The following is a 12,832-nucleotide window of genomic DNA, read 5'->3' as shown; positions in this document are numbered from 1 at the left end:
AACCACGAAGATAGCTCAAGTAAAAGCAATAGGGCTCATTGGAAACTCCTTTATATGACACAACCTTGAGATCTTGTCCATGTCCAAAGGGAAATCAAGGTGGTAACTAAGAGAGATTGTCCCCACAATGGTCCATATGGTGCTCGGGTGGAGGTTTCCCAAAGAGATGCCATAATGAGAGAGCACCTCGACAATGAAAGGGTGTAGAGAAAATCGGAGGCCGGCGATCAATGCCTCCTCGAAGACATAGACCTTAGCCCAGCTATGGCTCCATGGTAACTGGTCCGAGTCGGGTAGAATGTAGTTGAAGTCATTTGGAATATGGAAAGAAGACACCAAACTGACAAATTCTTCCCCACTTAGCTTGGTGGAACCAAAATGGGAGCACGACTGCAGCTCTTGTTGAGAAGTTGAGGTCCCCGTATGGGAACCTCATTGCTCTCATGCCGAAGTCCCTTCCTCGGCCTGAGAAAAGTAGGAACACCCCCTCTGCCTCTTTCAAAGACATGACTAAAGTAGAGGGAAAAAGACTCACCAGCTATTCAAGGAAAGAAAGACCGACTTCACCTAACCAGATTAAGCTTGTGAACTGACAACCTCCTAACAGATCTCGCCTCCAATCTCTCACCTTACTCTTCTGCAATAAAACTCAAAATAGTACAAATGGGACCCTTGGCCCCTATTTATAGCCATGGGCACGAAAAATTGAAGGATGTGGTGTCACGGTAGAAAATTGATGGTCTAAAGGATGACACCGCTCCTATAACTCACAGACGAATTTGAATTTCAAATTTGGGTATCCGCCCTTAACCCGAGTCAGGTGAACAGATCGAGCGAATTGACTAGACGAGTCACCCCGAGCCAAGGATTGATAGCGAGCTACTCTTTTTGCCAAATCAACATTGACTCGGGAGTCGCTACAAAAAAATTGTTTTTAGCGGCAGTTCAACAAGTGGCTAAAGGAAAAAAGCCTCTTTCAAATATTTACACAGGTATGACACTCCAAAATTGTTCAAACAATATGCTACAAAGTTTGAAAACCCTAAACCATGAAACCGTAAATCTGAAAAAAAAAAATTGTTTTGGATTCTCTAGTCTATTTTTATCTTTGAACAAAACTATCAACACATCCATGGTCGGAGGCTGGATTGATTAGAGTGATATATGGAAGGAAAAGGCCTGAGCACTGCAAATTCGAATCAGAGATCGTTTTTGCATTGTTGTCAACAAGCATAGATGTGAGTCGAGGCTGTAGATGGTTATTTCTTGTCACCGGTTCAACGGTGGCTTCTATGCCTCCCCAATCTTTGTGGACATTCAATGTCGGCTTCACTTCCATTCTATCGGAGGCGTGATAAGTTTCTGAGAACACCATTCTATTGGAAGCAGCTTAACTGTTTTTTGAAATACTTGAACAAAATCATTTCTACTTAGCCTTGAAATTTTTAGTTGATAAGAAATCTCAACAACTAACAAAAAACAATACAGGAAGGACCATGCCAAGTTTGCTGAATTTTAATTTGTTTTAAGACATTTGATGACAGGGTGAAGAATTGAATGACACTGAATGAACTAGCAGTGGTCTCTACTTCTGGTTATGGTAATGGGGGTAGTGCTCCTGTACAACTGGTAGTTCTGCAATAGAGCCTTACATTGCGGCCCATAATATGATTCTTTGCCATGCAACTGCAGATCAGATATACCGTGAAAACTATCAGGCCAGAACTCAAGCACGTGTTAATTTTTTTTTCTAATTGAAATCATTCAAAGCCATGATTGATGAGCTTTTGTATCTGATTGCATAATTTCTAGGTACACCAAAAAGGAAGGATTGGTATTGTCTTGGACTTTATTTGGTATGAACCACTTACCAGAAGAAAGGTTGACCAATATGCAGCCCAAAGAGCAACGGACTTCTATCTTGGATGGTAACAGCATAACTCCATTGAAATAAAATTTCTGCTAGGAGTCATCTAGGTGATAGCTTTCTTGAAGTTTGATATACATTGAAGAGATCTTCACTATTAGTAGATCTGTGAAAGTTTTTATTGGCAGTTCTCATTGTTGAGATAGTTCAAAATTATGGTTTATTTCTTATTGCAAAAAATATATTTGTGGTGAACTTAGATAGGTTCTGATATTTTTAATTATTGCAGATCTACACTTACAAGCTTTCCAGTTTCGATCCTATCATCAGAGAATGTTGCAAATGGAACTGATTTCTTCTTCATCAGCAGATGTAGATTTGAGATTTCTTTCTCTTTGAGTGATGTGATACGATTAGTATTGCTGGTATTATGATAAAGGAAATAATTTGATATAGTGGGCATTATTCATACTTTCATATATCATCATATTACTGTTTTCCTCTCTGATTAATCTTCTTTTGCGTTCTAGAGTTATCCCAGCTACCCTTGTTCCACTTGAGGTATAATCTCTCTCTCTCTCTCTCATACATACACACACAACCACATTAATTTTCAGTTTAAAGGTTCTACTTCTATAAATGGTGGTGATTGGTGAAGAATTGGGTATCGGATAAGGGGACAAGCAGTGGGTGAAGTAAAAATTGTATCGGATATGCATGAACGCAAGGCTGAGATGGCTCACAGAGCAGATGCTTTTTTCGTGCTTCCAGGTATCTTCCGTTTCTATTGTGAATAAGAAGTTTCCTCAAAACAAAATGAAATGACAACTGTGTTACTGGTAATGTCAATTCAAGAATTTATAATTTTGACTAAATTAATGAAGGAGGATATGGGACAATGGAGGAGTTGCTTGAAATGATAACATGGTCTCAGCTTGGAATCCATGAAAAACCAGTAAGTCCTACTATTTCTGCTTCTTCACCTATAAGTAATGAACTTAATGCACTTTTTTTATTAGTTAAAAAAAATCTGAAACTTCAATGGATAGCATTCCAATAGACAGTTGGAACTTGGGCTTCAATATTTTAATTATTCTAGTCAAGTCTGTGTTTAATCCCTTGGTCCAAGGCGTGAAGTTGGGCTTTTTTACTCTCTCCAGGAGGATGAGCAACAATGGAGGTGTTTGATAGTTGATACAGGTTAATTTGGCCTTTGAAATCAGAATATGTCCAAGATGGATGTCTCCTCTTACGTCAATCAAGTAAATATTTTATAATATAGGGGATTCATACAAATTGGACAAATTATTACCCCCCAAAAAATCGGATTTGATTTGATTTTCTATCAATGTAGACTACCAAAAGGTACCAAAGTCTGAATCAGAAGCAAATCAGGATAGAGGTCCACAGTAAACATGTTTGATGTGTTGTGTGACTGAGACTCCTTACCTATTGTCGAAAGGCAGCAATCTATTGGTTCAAATAGCCAATTCGACACTCTTTCCTCCATAGGCAATGTTCCTTCAGATAATGCGCCCCTCTGACCCAATTTCTCAGCTCTACCTCTGTATCTTGAATGTAGTAGACTTTTTACAGTGTTCATCTGACCCAGAAACTTGTAGGTTGAACCATGTATAATTTTCGTTCAATTATGAAAACTATACCAAGATTGTGTACCTTGAACATTGAGTTATGGTAGATTTACAAACAGATAGAAAATCTGTGATGGGATTTCTATTTTTCAGTTATTTGAGTTTCTAAATTAGTGTTTTAATTAACAAATCAGATATGGCTGCTAATTATAGTTACAAACAAATGCATGCAAATCTAAACCAGGTATAATGCAAAGTATGCAAACTGTTTGAAAATGTTTTGTATCCTAAGTCTGCTTGGTTGTGGAACATTTAGGTTGTGTTATAGGTTTAATTAATAGAAAAAATAAGAGATAAAAAATAAAAAGTTTAAGATTGATTGGAACATTTAGGCCTACAGTTGCAGAATACTAGAGAAGTGTTGGTTTGATTGGATGCCATGGTAGTAGATATGCTCAGACCTCAGTTACAGAAAGGCCATATGTTTTTAAAGAGTTGGACAGGAATAGAGGAACCATTCAGCATAGGTATCAGTGGCCCTATTCATGGTGGGCTGTAAATCTTAGTGCAAAAGTCAGTTGCTAACAGGACAACCGGCTGTACCAAGTAACCAATGGCTTTCTACTTTCTAGTTTCATGTGGATATGGCCACATGCCACCCTGGTTTGGTGTGTCAAGTGTCCAGTGCAAAATCCAGTCCAATCGACACCCCTACTTGGGTTGACTCAAATTCATTGACAGTAGGCTTAGATCAGTGGGTGTGGGGGGAGCTGTGTTTAGTGTCAAGTGCAGTATTTTAGTAATAATTAAGTTAGTTATAGTAAGGCTAGAAAAAAATGTTGGGGCAGAAAAAGAACAAATTTTATTAAAAATATATTAAATTGTGGTGATACAATTTGTGATTCAGTACCATGAGAACAAGTTATGTTGAACTTCTAAAACTAGGTCGAGGTAGAATTTCATCTTTCTGCGTTCAGTTCTTGATTCTGCTTTGGCAATCAAGAACCAGGGGCATGGTTCTCTAATATTGATGATGAAATCAATATATAGTACCATGCAACAGAACTAAACAAAAAATGACTACCTTGTACTTTTCTCCTCTCGATGCAGTCACCATGTTATATTCATGCTTCTCTAATATTGAATTACTTTCCTCAAGGAAACTCCTATTTTTAGTTTCAAGAGGCTCCACTAGTTTTCTCTATATATCAAAATTTTTTAAGAAAACTAGAAGATTTGATAGAGGGAGATAGGAGAGAGCTATTGATATACTTAGAGAAGGTTTTTAGCTTTCTTGTAAATAAAGTGAAAAAACAATTTTATTTCAAGGGAAACAACCAGATTTCTATGAAATTGTCATGTGAAGTCCAACCCTTTTGAGATGGGACTAAAGGGATGAGAGATCCATCATATGAATGGCCGAACCCTACAAGTAGGTTGAGCGAAATTTAAAAAATTTCTCTCTCCCATGTGGGAATCACATTCCCTGTTTTAGAAAATTTGCATTTTCAATGATCAATCTTGAACCTAAACCGAACCAGATCTGAAACCAAAAGGTAGGAAAGGGATATACCTAATACGGAGTAGCAGTAATTCCCAACGAAGGTGTTCACACCCAAGGAAAGCTTCAAAGACTGCTCCCACTAAAGATGACACAGCGTAGGGTGGAGAAGAATCAGTAGGTGGTTCTTCACAAGAACCGAATCCTTCAGCAAGAATTCGATGGAGGGTATGTGAGCACGACTTCATATCAGTTTTTCTCCAAAAACTGATATCAAGAACCCTTCTTGATCGCTCCTATAGTGGAGAACGAACTGGCAATGGTGGTGGTAGGAGGAGGGCGCAAGAGCAAAAGATGGCACAGTCTTACTGTTGTTGTCTTCTCTCTTTCTGTGATCTAAGATCTGATTGAGTTGTTGTTTTTGGAGGTACGCCCTCCTCCTCCTTTTATAGCCTTAAAGAGATCAGCCCCTAATCCCATTAGGAGTTTCCTAATTCAAATCCTTATTTGAATTTGGACTCTCTTTAAGAGATAAGGATAAGCCCTTATCTTATCTGCAGGTTAGATCAATCCTCCTAATCTTATTAGGAGCTTCCTGATCCAAATCCTTATTTGGATCTGGACTCTCTGAGTAGATAGGGATAACTCCATATCATATCTATTGATCCAAAACCCAAATCCGCCCCTTTTTATTTAATCTAATTAAATCAGTTCGAATTGGGCTTTACGCCCATTAAGTCCATGTGCTCACTAACCTTCCAAACTACTGCCTAGTTAGGTTTCCTTGTATGGTGTGGGACCCAAACATTGATTTACACATCAGCCACATGGGTTCAGCCTAGCCTCTGTTACAAGGCCTGGCCGAATTCACTATTATGGACAGTGAACCCGTAAGTCCATCACCATGGGCTCTTAATGGGCCCAACACTTACACTAAGTGATCCTTGGGCCAAACTACCTTATAAAAACCTAGGGACTGTGAGTAGATGCAAATTAGTCCATCAGGTATTACCCTCAATGGTCTTACACTTAACCTCTCAGCCCATAATGAACAAACACTACCCGACAAGAGAGGACCTCTCCCTCAACTGCAAGGAACAGTGTTGCACTCTCTACTCACATGGATTCCGAGAATTAAAACATTTTGCAAACATTTTGAAACCACAATATATATATATATATATATATTATAAATATATTTTGCAAAACAAATTTTAACGATTGAAATCAACTGCTGGCAGTTTAGGTTTCCATCAGAGATAGTGCATCCCGATCATTACCTTTGTCCGACAAAGGGGCTGATCCTGTCACTATGATCACCCACTCAGATGAATTCTCAGACTGTCCCAACATGCCCAGGTTTTGACCCCTCGAAGGATCTCACTGATTGGCATATCAAAGACAACCAAATCTGACACCTGGTGCCGTATCATAATCGAGTCTAGGGGTCAGGTGTAACATTCCGGTTTTGCCCATCAATCTCCAAGGTCTAGGGCAACACTGGAATTCTGGTCCGGTTTAGGGTTTCAAAACAACCCACACTACATGTACCTCAGGTCTCACCCTAGCAACTGAGACAAGCCACCCAAATCAACTTGGTGGCACATCAGTGTTAGCATTGGCAGGATAAATCTCCCCAGATCTATCCAACAACTGTGAAGAATCTAAACTAACACGAGTTTCATATGTGTCCAGTTTAAGGTTATTACACAGACACACCACAATAACATGAATCAAATATGTACTTTATTCATTTACAATAAATGTCATAAGGTACATCATTCTGATTGGAGCTAAAGGCATACACTATCTAACATGGACAACCATTTTACCCTGTACCTTCTTCTAGAGAGTATCCCCCCAGTCAATTCAATATGTCAAATATCAACTATTTCTGGGGCTAATGTTTTATTGACCTTCCTCTAGCAGGTCCCTGAAGCTTACATCCAAAGAAAGTGTTAGTGACAAATCACTCTCTGGAAATTTTTTTTTCCTTTTAAACAGTTACATAATTGATCCCCCAAACTATTGAAACTTCTAATTTTAAAAGAACTCTGTCAAATTTTCATAAGTTTTCAAAAACATCTTCTGTTGAAGGAGAACAACACCAAGATGGCTTTATTTAGCTTAATGATCTGAAAATATCAGTATAGAGAAACTTAACTCAGTCTATGTTCCATTTATTGGGAAGACAATTGAAACCATAGTACTGCTAACCCATTTTTTCAATTGTGAAACTGCAGCTTAATAGAAGTCAACCAGTAAAAATTGCACAAACAATTGATAAATTCAAGCATTGGGTCCATATCACTAGAGGATATGCATTATCTCTCTTATAAATTTCAAGATTCATATGCTCATATTTATTTTCTTATTAGGATACAGTAATAGTTATTTCATCAAAAAAAGACAAAAAATAGTGGAATATGCACAAATACATATTTTATCAGGTTGAGCAATATGACTAATAATAACCAATGGTTATTTGACTCTCGTGCAGCTTCCGAGGAGCCACCATTACTTTTAATAGTATCTGTTCACTGTGCAACAAGATCAGCTATTAGAGAAGCCAAGAATGGTGCAGCTCAAATGAATCTGATTCAACCTTTTAGTTGGACATCCCTGCAACCATGCGTTGTTGTTAAGGAGCCATGTGGACTTGACAATGTGGAGAGATACTTGCAGGGAAAAGACAAGAGATGAGGGAGGAAACAAGAAATTTGTATTAAAGAATCTATCAATTTGAAACTAAGATGTACTGATTTGTGATTCAAATGTTTTGAATGGAGAATAGACTTTTAAATTTCATTTTTAATTAATGTTTTGATTTTCGTATTTCATTCTATGGATGAAGGTAGAGATAACAGGTTATTAGAAGCAAAACAGGAATAATTTAAAAATAAATATGGATTATATGAAAGAAAAATAGATTTAGTGGCAATCGCGACTGCCACTAAAACAATGTCTTTGACTTATAGCGACAGTTAGTTCAACTTTTTGCAGCAATCACGACTACTGGTAAAAGTAATTTCAGTGGTAGTCATTTGTTTTTACCGGCAGCCACAAAAACTACCCCTACAACTTCTAAAGACACTTATTTCTCCGCCAACCTAGTAGATACTTGGCCCTACCTTGACAAGATGGATTGAAAATAGGTTGGCCGACGTCAGGATGGCGTAGGAGGCAACTTGCCTTCGCCAACTTAGTAAAGGTTTAACCACCTCCGCCGCTTCCATCTACAAGCATGAAAATGCTTTTAAATCAGATGGGCCAGAGATCTCAAATGCGCTTTGTAGAGTTTATGGCAGTCAGTCTATATAAGGGTGCTTGCCTCCTCAGAAAAGGTATTTGCGATTTAGCTCTCGTAGTTCTCCAGTTCTCTAGCTCTCATACAATCAAATACCAATTCGTTGAATTAAACATCAGATTGCCCATCCCGAGTCAAGCAACCCCAACACTCTGATTTCTTCTTTTGTAGCTTATCTAGATGACCTATACAATTCGACGTTCGAACTATCCACCAACAGGAAGCACCAGACCGCACAACATGAGGTATTGTGACAAACCATAAATGAATTTGTATTTCAAAATAAGAAAATAGATATCCCTACAATATTATGGTTGTTTTTGATCTAGTGTGTGCAGGGAAGTACAGATAATGAGTTGAGTCCAGCTTGTGTATCATCTCTCTAGGTATCCAAATAAAGGGAGTTGTTGTTGGACTGTGGCATACAATTTGCATTTCAATTCAAGGTGTTGTGTATGCGTTTGTAGGAAATCGATCAGTTTGGACAGTTGGGTGTGGTGCTGACCAAGCTAAGGTACATACTATTACCCATCTTTGTATGCTCCAGTTGGGTACTAGTGCTGACCAAGTTGAGGTACATTATTTGTGCTGCACTCTGTAAATCTTATAATATAATTGTTATTTATTTTAAAAAAAAAAAGGATTCTTGGTTTTAATTTCTCAGTTTAATTAGGTAGTTCAACCTCAAAACCATAAGGAATAGATAATTTTAACTTTTATCTAGAGTAAGTTGGGTTTATGGGTCAACTAGCGAGTCCAATCTGATATTCAAAATGGTAAATAAAACCTTAATTAAGACCTAGGAAATTAACGTAAAAATAAAATTCTTAGATCTTAAACTCCATCAAAAACTAATACCCTATCATTTAAATTAACCATAACACAAATCAGTTGACAATTTCCTATTGTGACTTCTTCGATTATAACCCTCTCTTTGAATTTCTTGTTTGGTCCCATCAAAAAAGGCACTTGTCAATGTCATCTCAAAATGAGGTGGTTAGAGACGTTTATAACGATGAGATTTGGCTGAAAGCTAAGAATGAGTTTCAAAAAGATGAGAAAGTTGACAAATTTTTAGGAACTTTGCCATAAATTAACCTTGACATTTCTTTCAACTTCTATTTTTATTTGACTTAAGTTGATTAGTACTGATGCTTATAATAATTTAGTTTGGAGTTTGTTACAAGCTAGAGCTTATAATATGAATAGCCCAAATCCTTTTAAGAGAACAGATGTTATTGTATGATCCCAGTCTACAAAGTTAAAATAAACACTTTTAATTTTTCCTTCTCTATGGTCTTTGATTTTCCGCCTAAATGACTTCAAAAATTAAATGTAGTGTTGATTTATGTTCTACAACATCTAGGATTCTCTTCAACTAACAGTTGGGCCCTAATAGAATCATCCATGGCGTCACTTGATAAAGAAATGATAAAAGATGCTTCAACTATGGAATAAAGGTAGCAAATTGGCCTAGGAGAAAGCCAAAAAAAAAGTTTGCTAGTTGTGTGCTGCCAATGGATCATCTTGTCATTTCTCTTGATTGCAAGTTTATGGAAAATGAAATCATATATAATATTGGTCTATATAGTTTTTATTTGTATTCATATGTAATGAAATAATTGTAAAATGGACCCTTTTTATATTAAGTGTTTTTATTATTTCTTTTGATACATTTGTTAGGTAAAATCACAATTTTAAGAGTATATAATGTTTTAATTAATGTTGATATGTGCCAATAGTCATGGACTGCTGGTTATTTTTTTAAATAAAAAACTACCCTTTAGCAACATTTAATAAACATCACAAAAAATCATCCTAAATGTTACTAATTAAAAGCCTCTTAAATGACATTTCTATAACTTTTAGTGACATTTGCAAGCGTCACCAAGATTCATCGAAAACCATTTTTTGTAGTGACTTTTTGTGATGTTTAAATAAATGTCGCCAAAGACCATTTTAAATGGCGTTCAATAAATGTCACAAAAGAATCTTATATATGACACAAATATGCCCTAGAATGATTTTTCTATAAAGAATGGTGACATTTGCAAAATGTCACTAAAGGGGTCAATAAATGTCACAAAAGCTTTTCGTGATTCACAATTGTGATAGAGGAACAAATGCCACGAAAAACTTTTCGCAACGTTTGTCCCAAATTTTGTGACGTTTATAAAATGTCGCTAAAGCCCAAAATTTTTGTAGTAAAGTCGGATCTTATAGAGAATTTCTAAGAATACCCTATAGTTGACTCTCTATAATCATTAGTCATTTTCAGTGTATTTTGTTAAGTAATTGGTGTTGGATTTTAATCTCATAAGAGATTAAATCCAATGGGTTTGATTGGTCAATTACATGAGAAATTGCACTTGCACATTTGGTTGAAAAATCAGTTTTTCTCTTACAAAAAAAAACCAGTTTTGAACTTGTCCCACATTGGATAATTACAAGGTTTGTTTTCAGTATTTCAATAGGAGCTGGTTTACACTCCTTAGAGTTAGTAGAGGAGAGTATGGGGATTTGATATTGTGCAACGCGTGCGCACGCATGTGTGGCGCAATGAGGTGCATTTTGCTCGCACTTTGCTCGCACCCACGTGACTCGTGATGGGCGGCTCTGATTTTAGCGCGTTGATCACCGTTGATCACCATCGATGAGATCAACGGTTACGATTTGATCGGGTGTGATCAAGAGGCACAATTCAAAATTAACAGTCACCAAACATTGTGACTGTTCAAGGTGCCTTCTCTAAACCAGCACCTACCTTTTCCTCATACCTCTTCACAAATTATTTAAGGAGCATGAATCAGACTCCAAAATACACAATTTCAAAATTCACTATCTCTCTCTCTCAGTCCGGTCTGCTACAGTCTAACAGAAGGTTTCTTTGCGGACTCTTCAACTTTGTGGTTGCAGATTCTCGCCCAAGGCTTTGTTGTATCCTGGGAACGAATTTGCCTGTAACCCAACAGCAAACTCAGTAAAACTGAGTGGGGGCAAATAACGTTCTAAAGACAGTGTCTTCAGACACGCCTCAGAGCTTCTCCTCCAAAGTTACAGTGACCCCATTTTCCCCAACAATTTTAGAGCATTATCCTACAATGGAGGCAGAAGCAAGCATGACTTCGATCAAGATGATGAACCAAGATCTTGTTCGACTAGACTAGTTCGATGGAACAAATTTCAGCTGATGGCAAGACAAGATGATCTTCTTTCTGACCACACTGAAGCTATACTATCTGTTGGACCCGAATCTGCAATCACTTCCTGAACCCACTAACAAAGACTCTGAGAAACTAAAGAATGAAAGAGCAAAACGGGAAGAGGACTCACTTTTGTGCCGAGGACACATACTGAATGCCTTATCAGACCAGCTCTACAACTTCTACAAGGAACTTACATCTCCAAAAGAAATCTGGAAGGCCCTGGAATTCAAATACAAGGTGCGAGAAGCAGGTACAAATAAGTATCTTATTGCAGAATACTTTGACTTCACCATGAGCGACCATAAACCTATACTGGAGCAAGTTCATGAATTATAGGTGATAGTCAATAAAATTCGATCCCTTAACATCATTCTTCCTTAATCTTTCCAAGTGGGAACAATCATTGCCAAACTTCCACCCTCTTGGAAGGATTACAGGAAGAAGCTTTTGCACAAAGCTGAAGAACTTACCTTGGAGAAAATCTAGCAACACCTTCGTATTGAAGAAGAATCTCGAATTAGAGACAATAGGGATAAGACCCTGACCGGTATGCTAAACTCTAAGGTAAATTTTGTGAAAAATAGATCGAAGAAGACTAACCCTGCATTACAAGTAAAGAAGAATGATGGGAACTTCAAAAAAATCAACAATAAGAAATGATTATGCTATGTTTGTGGAAAGAAGGGGCATTATGCCCGAGTCTGCCAACGTCAGAAAGGCGGAACCAAGTCTACAAATATGGTAGAAGACAATCTCGTGGCCATGATTACTGAAGTCAACATGGTAGAATCGTCTTCTGGGTGGTGGTTTGATTCAGGCGCCACAGTCCATGTTTGTAAGGACAAGTCATTATTCAAGACATATGAAGAAGTGACTGATGGCCAGGAGATACAAATGAGAAACCAAACATGTGCCAAAGTTGCTGAAAGAGGCAGCATAGAGTTGAACTTCACCTCCGGAAAGACACTAACTCTCCTCAATGTTCTCCATGTTCCTGACATTAGAAAGAACTTGGTCTCAGTAAATCTTGCTTGTAAAAGGGGATTCAAAGTTGTCTTTGAATCCGACAAACTAATCATATCCAAGAATGGGATGTTTGTTGGAAAGGGATATGGTTGTAATAGTATGTTCAAATTAAGTATTAATGAAGGAAAAATTTCTGCTTATATTGTTGATTCTTTCTCTTTATGGCATGATAGATTAGCACACTTGAATTTTAAATCCATAAAGAACATGAGCAAACTAGGTATAATTGCTTACAGTAATGAATCAACTAAAAAATGTGAAATATGTGTAAAATCTAAAATGGCTAAGAAACCTTTCCCTAGTGTTGAGAGAAATTCTCAACTTCTAGAACTA

General features: G+C 37.3%; 1 long non-coding RNA gene across 2 annotated transcripts; it reads left to right on the top strand.

The window, feature by feature from the left end:
• The first annotated feature begins 714 nt into the window (after positions 1–714).
• LOC148871737 (uncharacterized) lies at positions 715–7,775 on the top strand. 2 transcript variants are annotated; one of them, XR_016107808.1, is made up of 7 exons: positions 715–992; positions 1,545–1,928; positions 2,157–2,292; positions 2,398–2,428; positions 2,544–2,638; positions 2,752–2,822; positions 7,461–7,775. It is a non-coding gene; the product is annotated as an uncharacterized LOC148871737 (long non-coding RNA). The 2 variants fall into 2 exon arrangements; XR_016107807.1 differs by lacking the exon at positions 715–992 and having other exon boundaries at positions 1,015–1,928.
• Positions 7,776–12,832: the final 5,057 nt, after the last annotated feature.

This window comes from Nelumbo lutea, chromosome 2 (assembly GCF_056320005.1).
Source record: "Nelumbo lutea isolate HS-2025 chromosome 2, American lotus-T2T, whole genome shotgun sequence".
NCBI lineage: Eukaryota > Viridiplantae > Streptophyta > Magnoliopsida > Proteales > Nelumbonaceae > Nelumbo > Nelumbo lutea.
The sequence above is the reverse complement of the archived record's forward strand: the minus strand, read 5'-3'. Positions and strand labels throughout refer to the sequence as shown.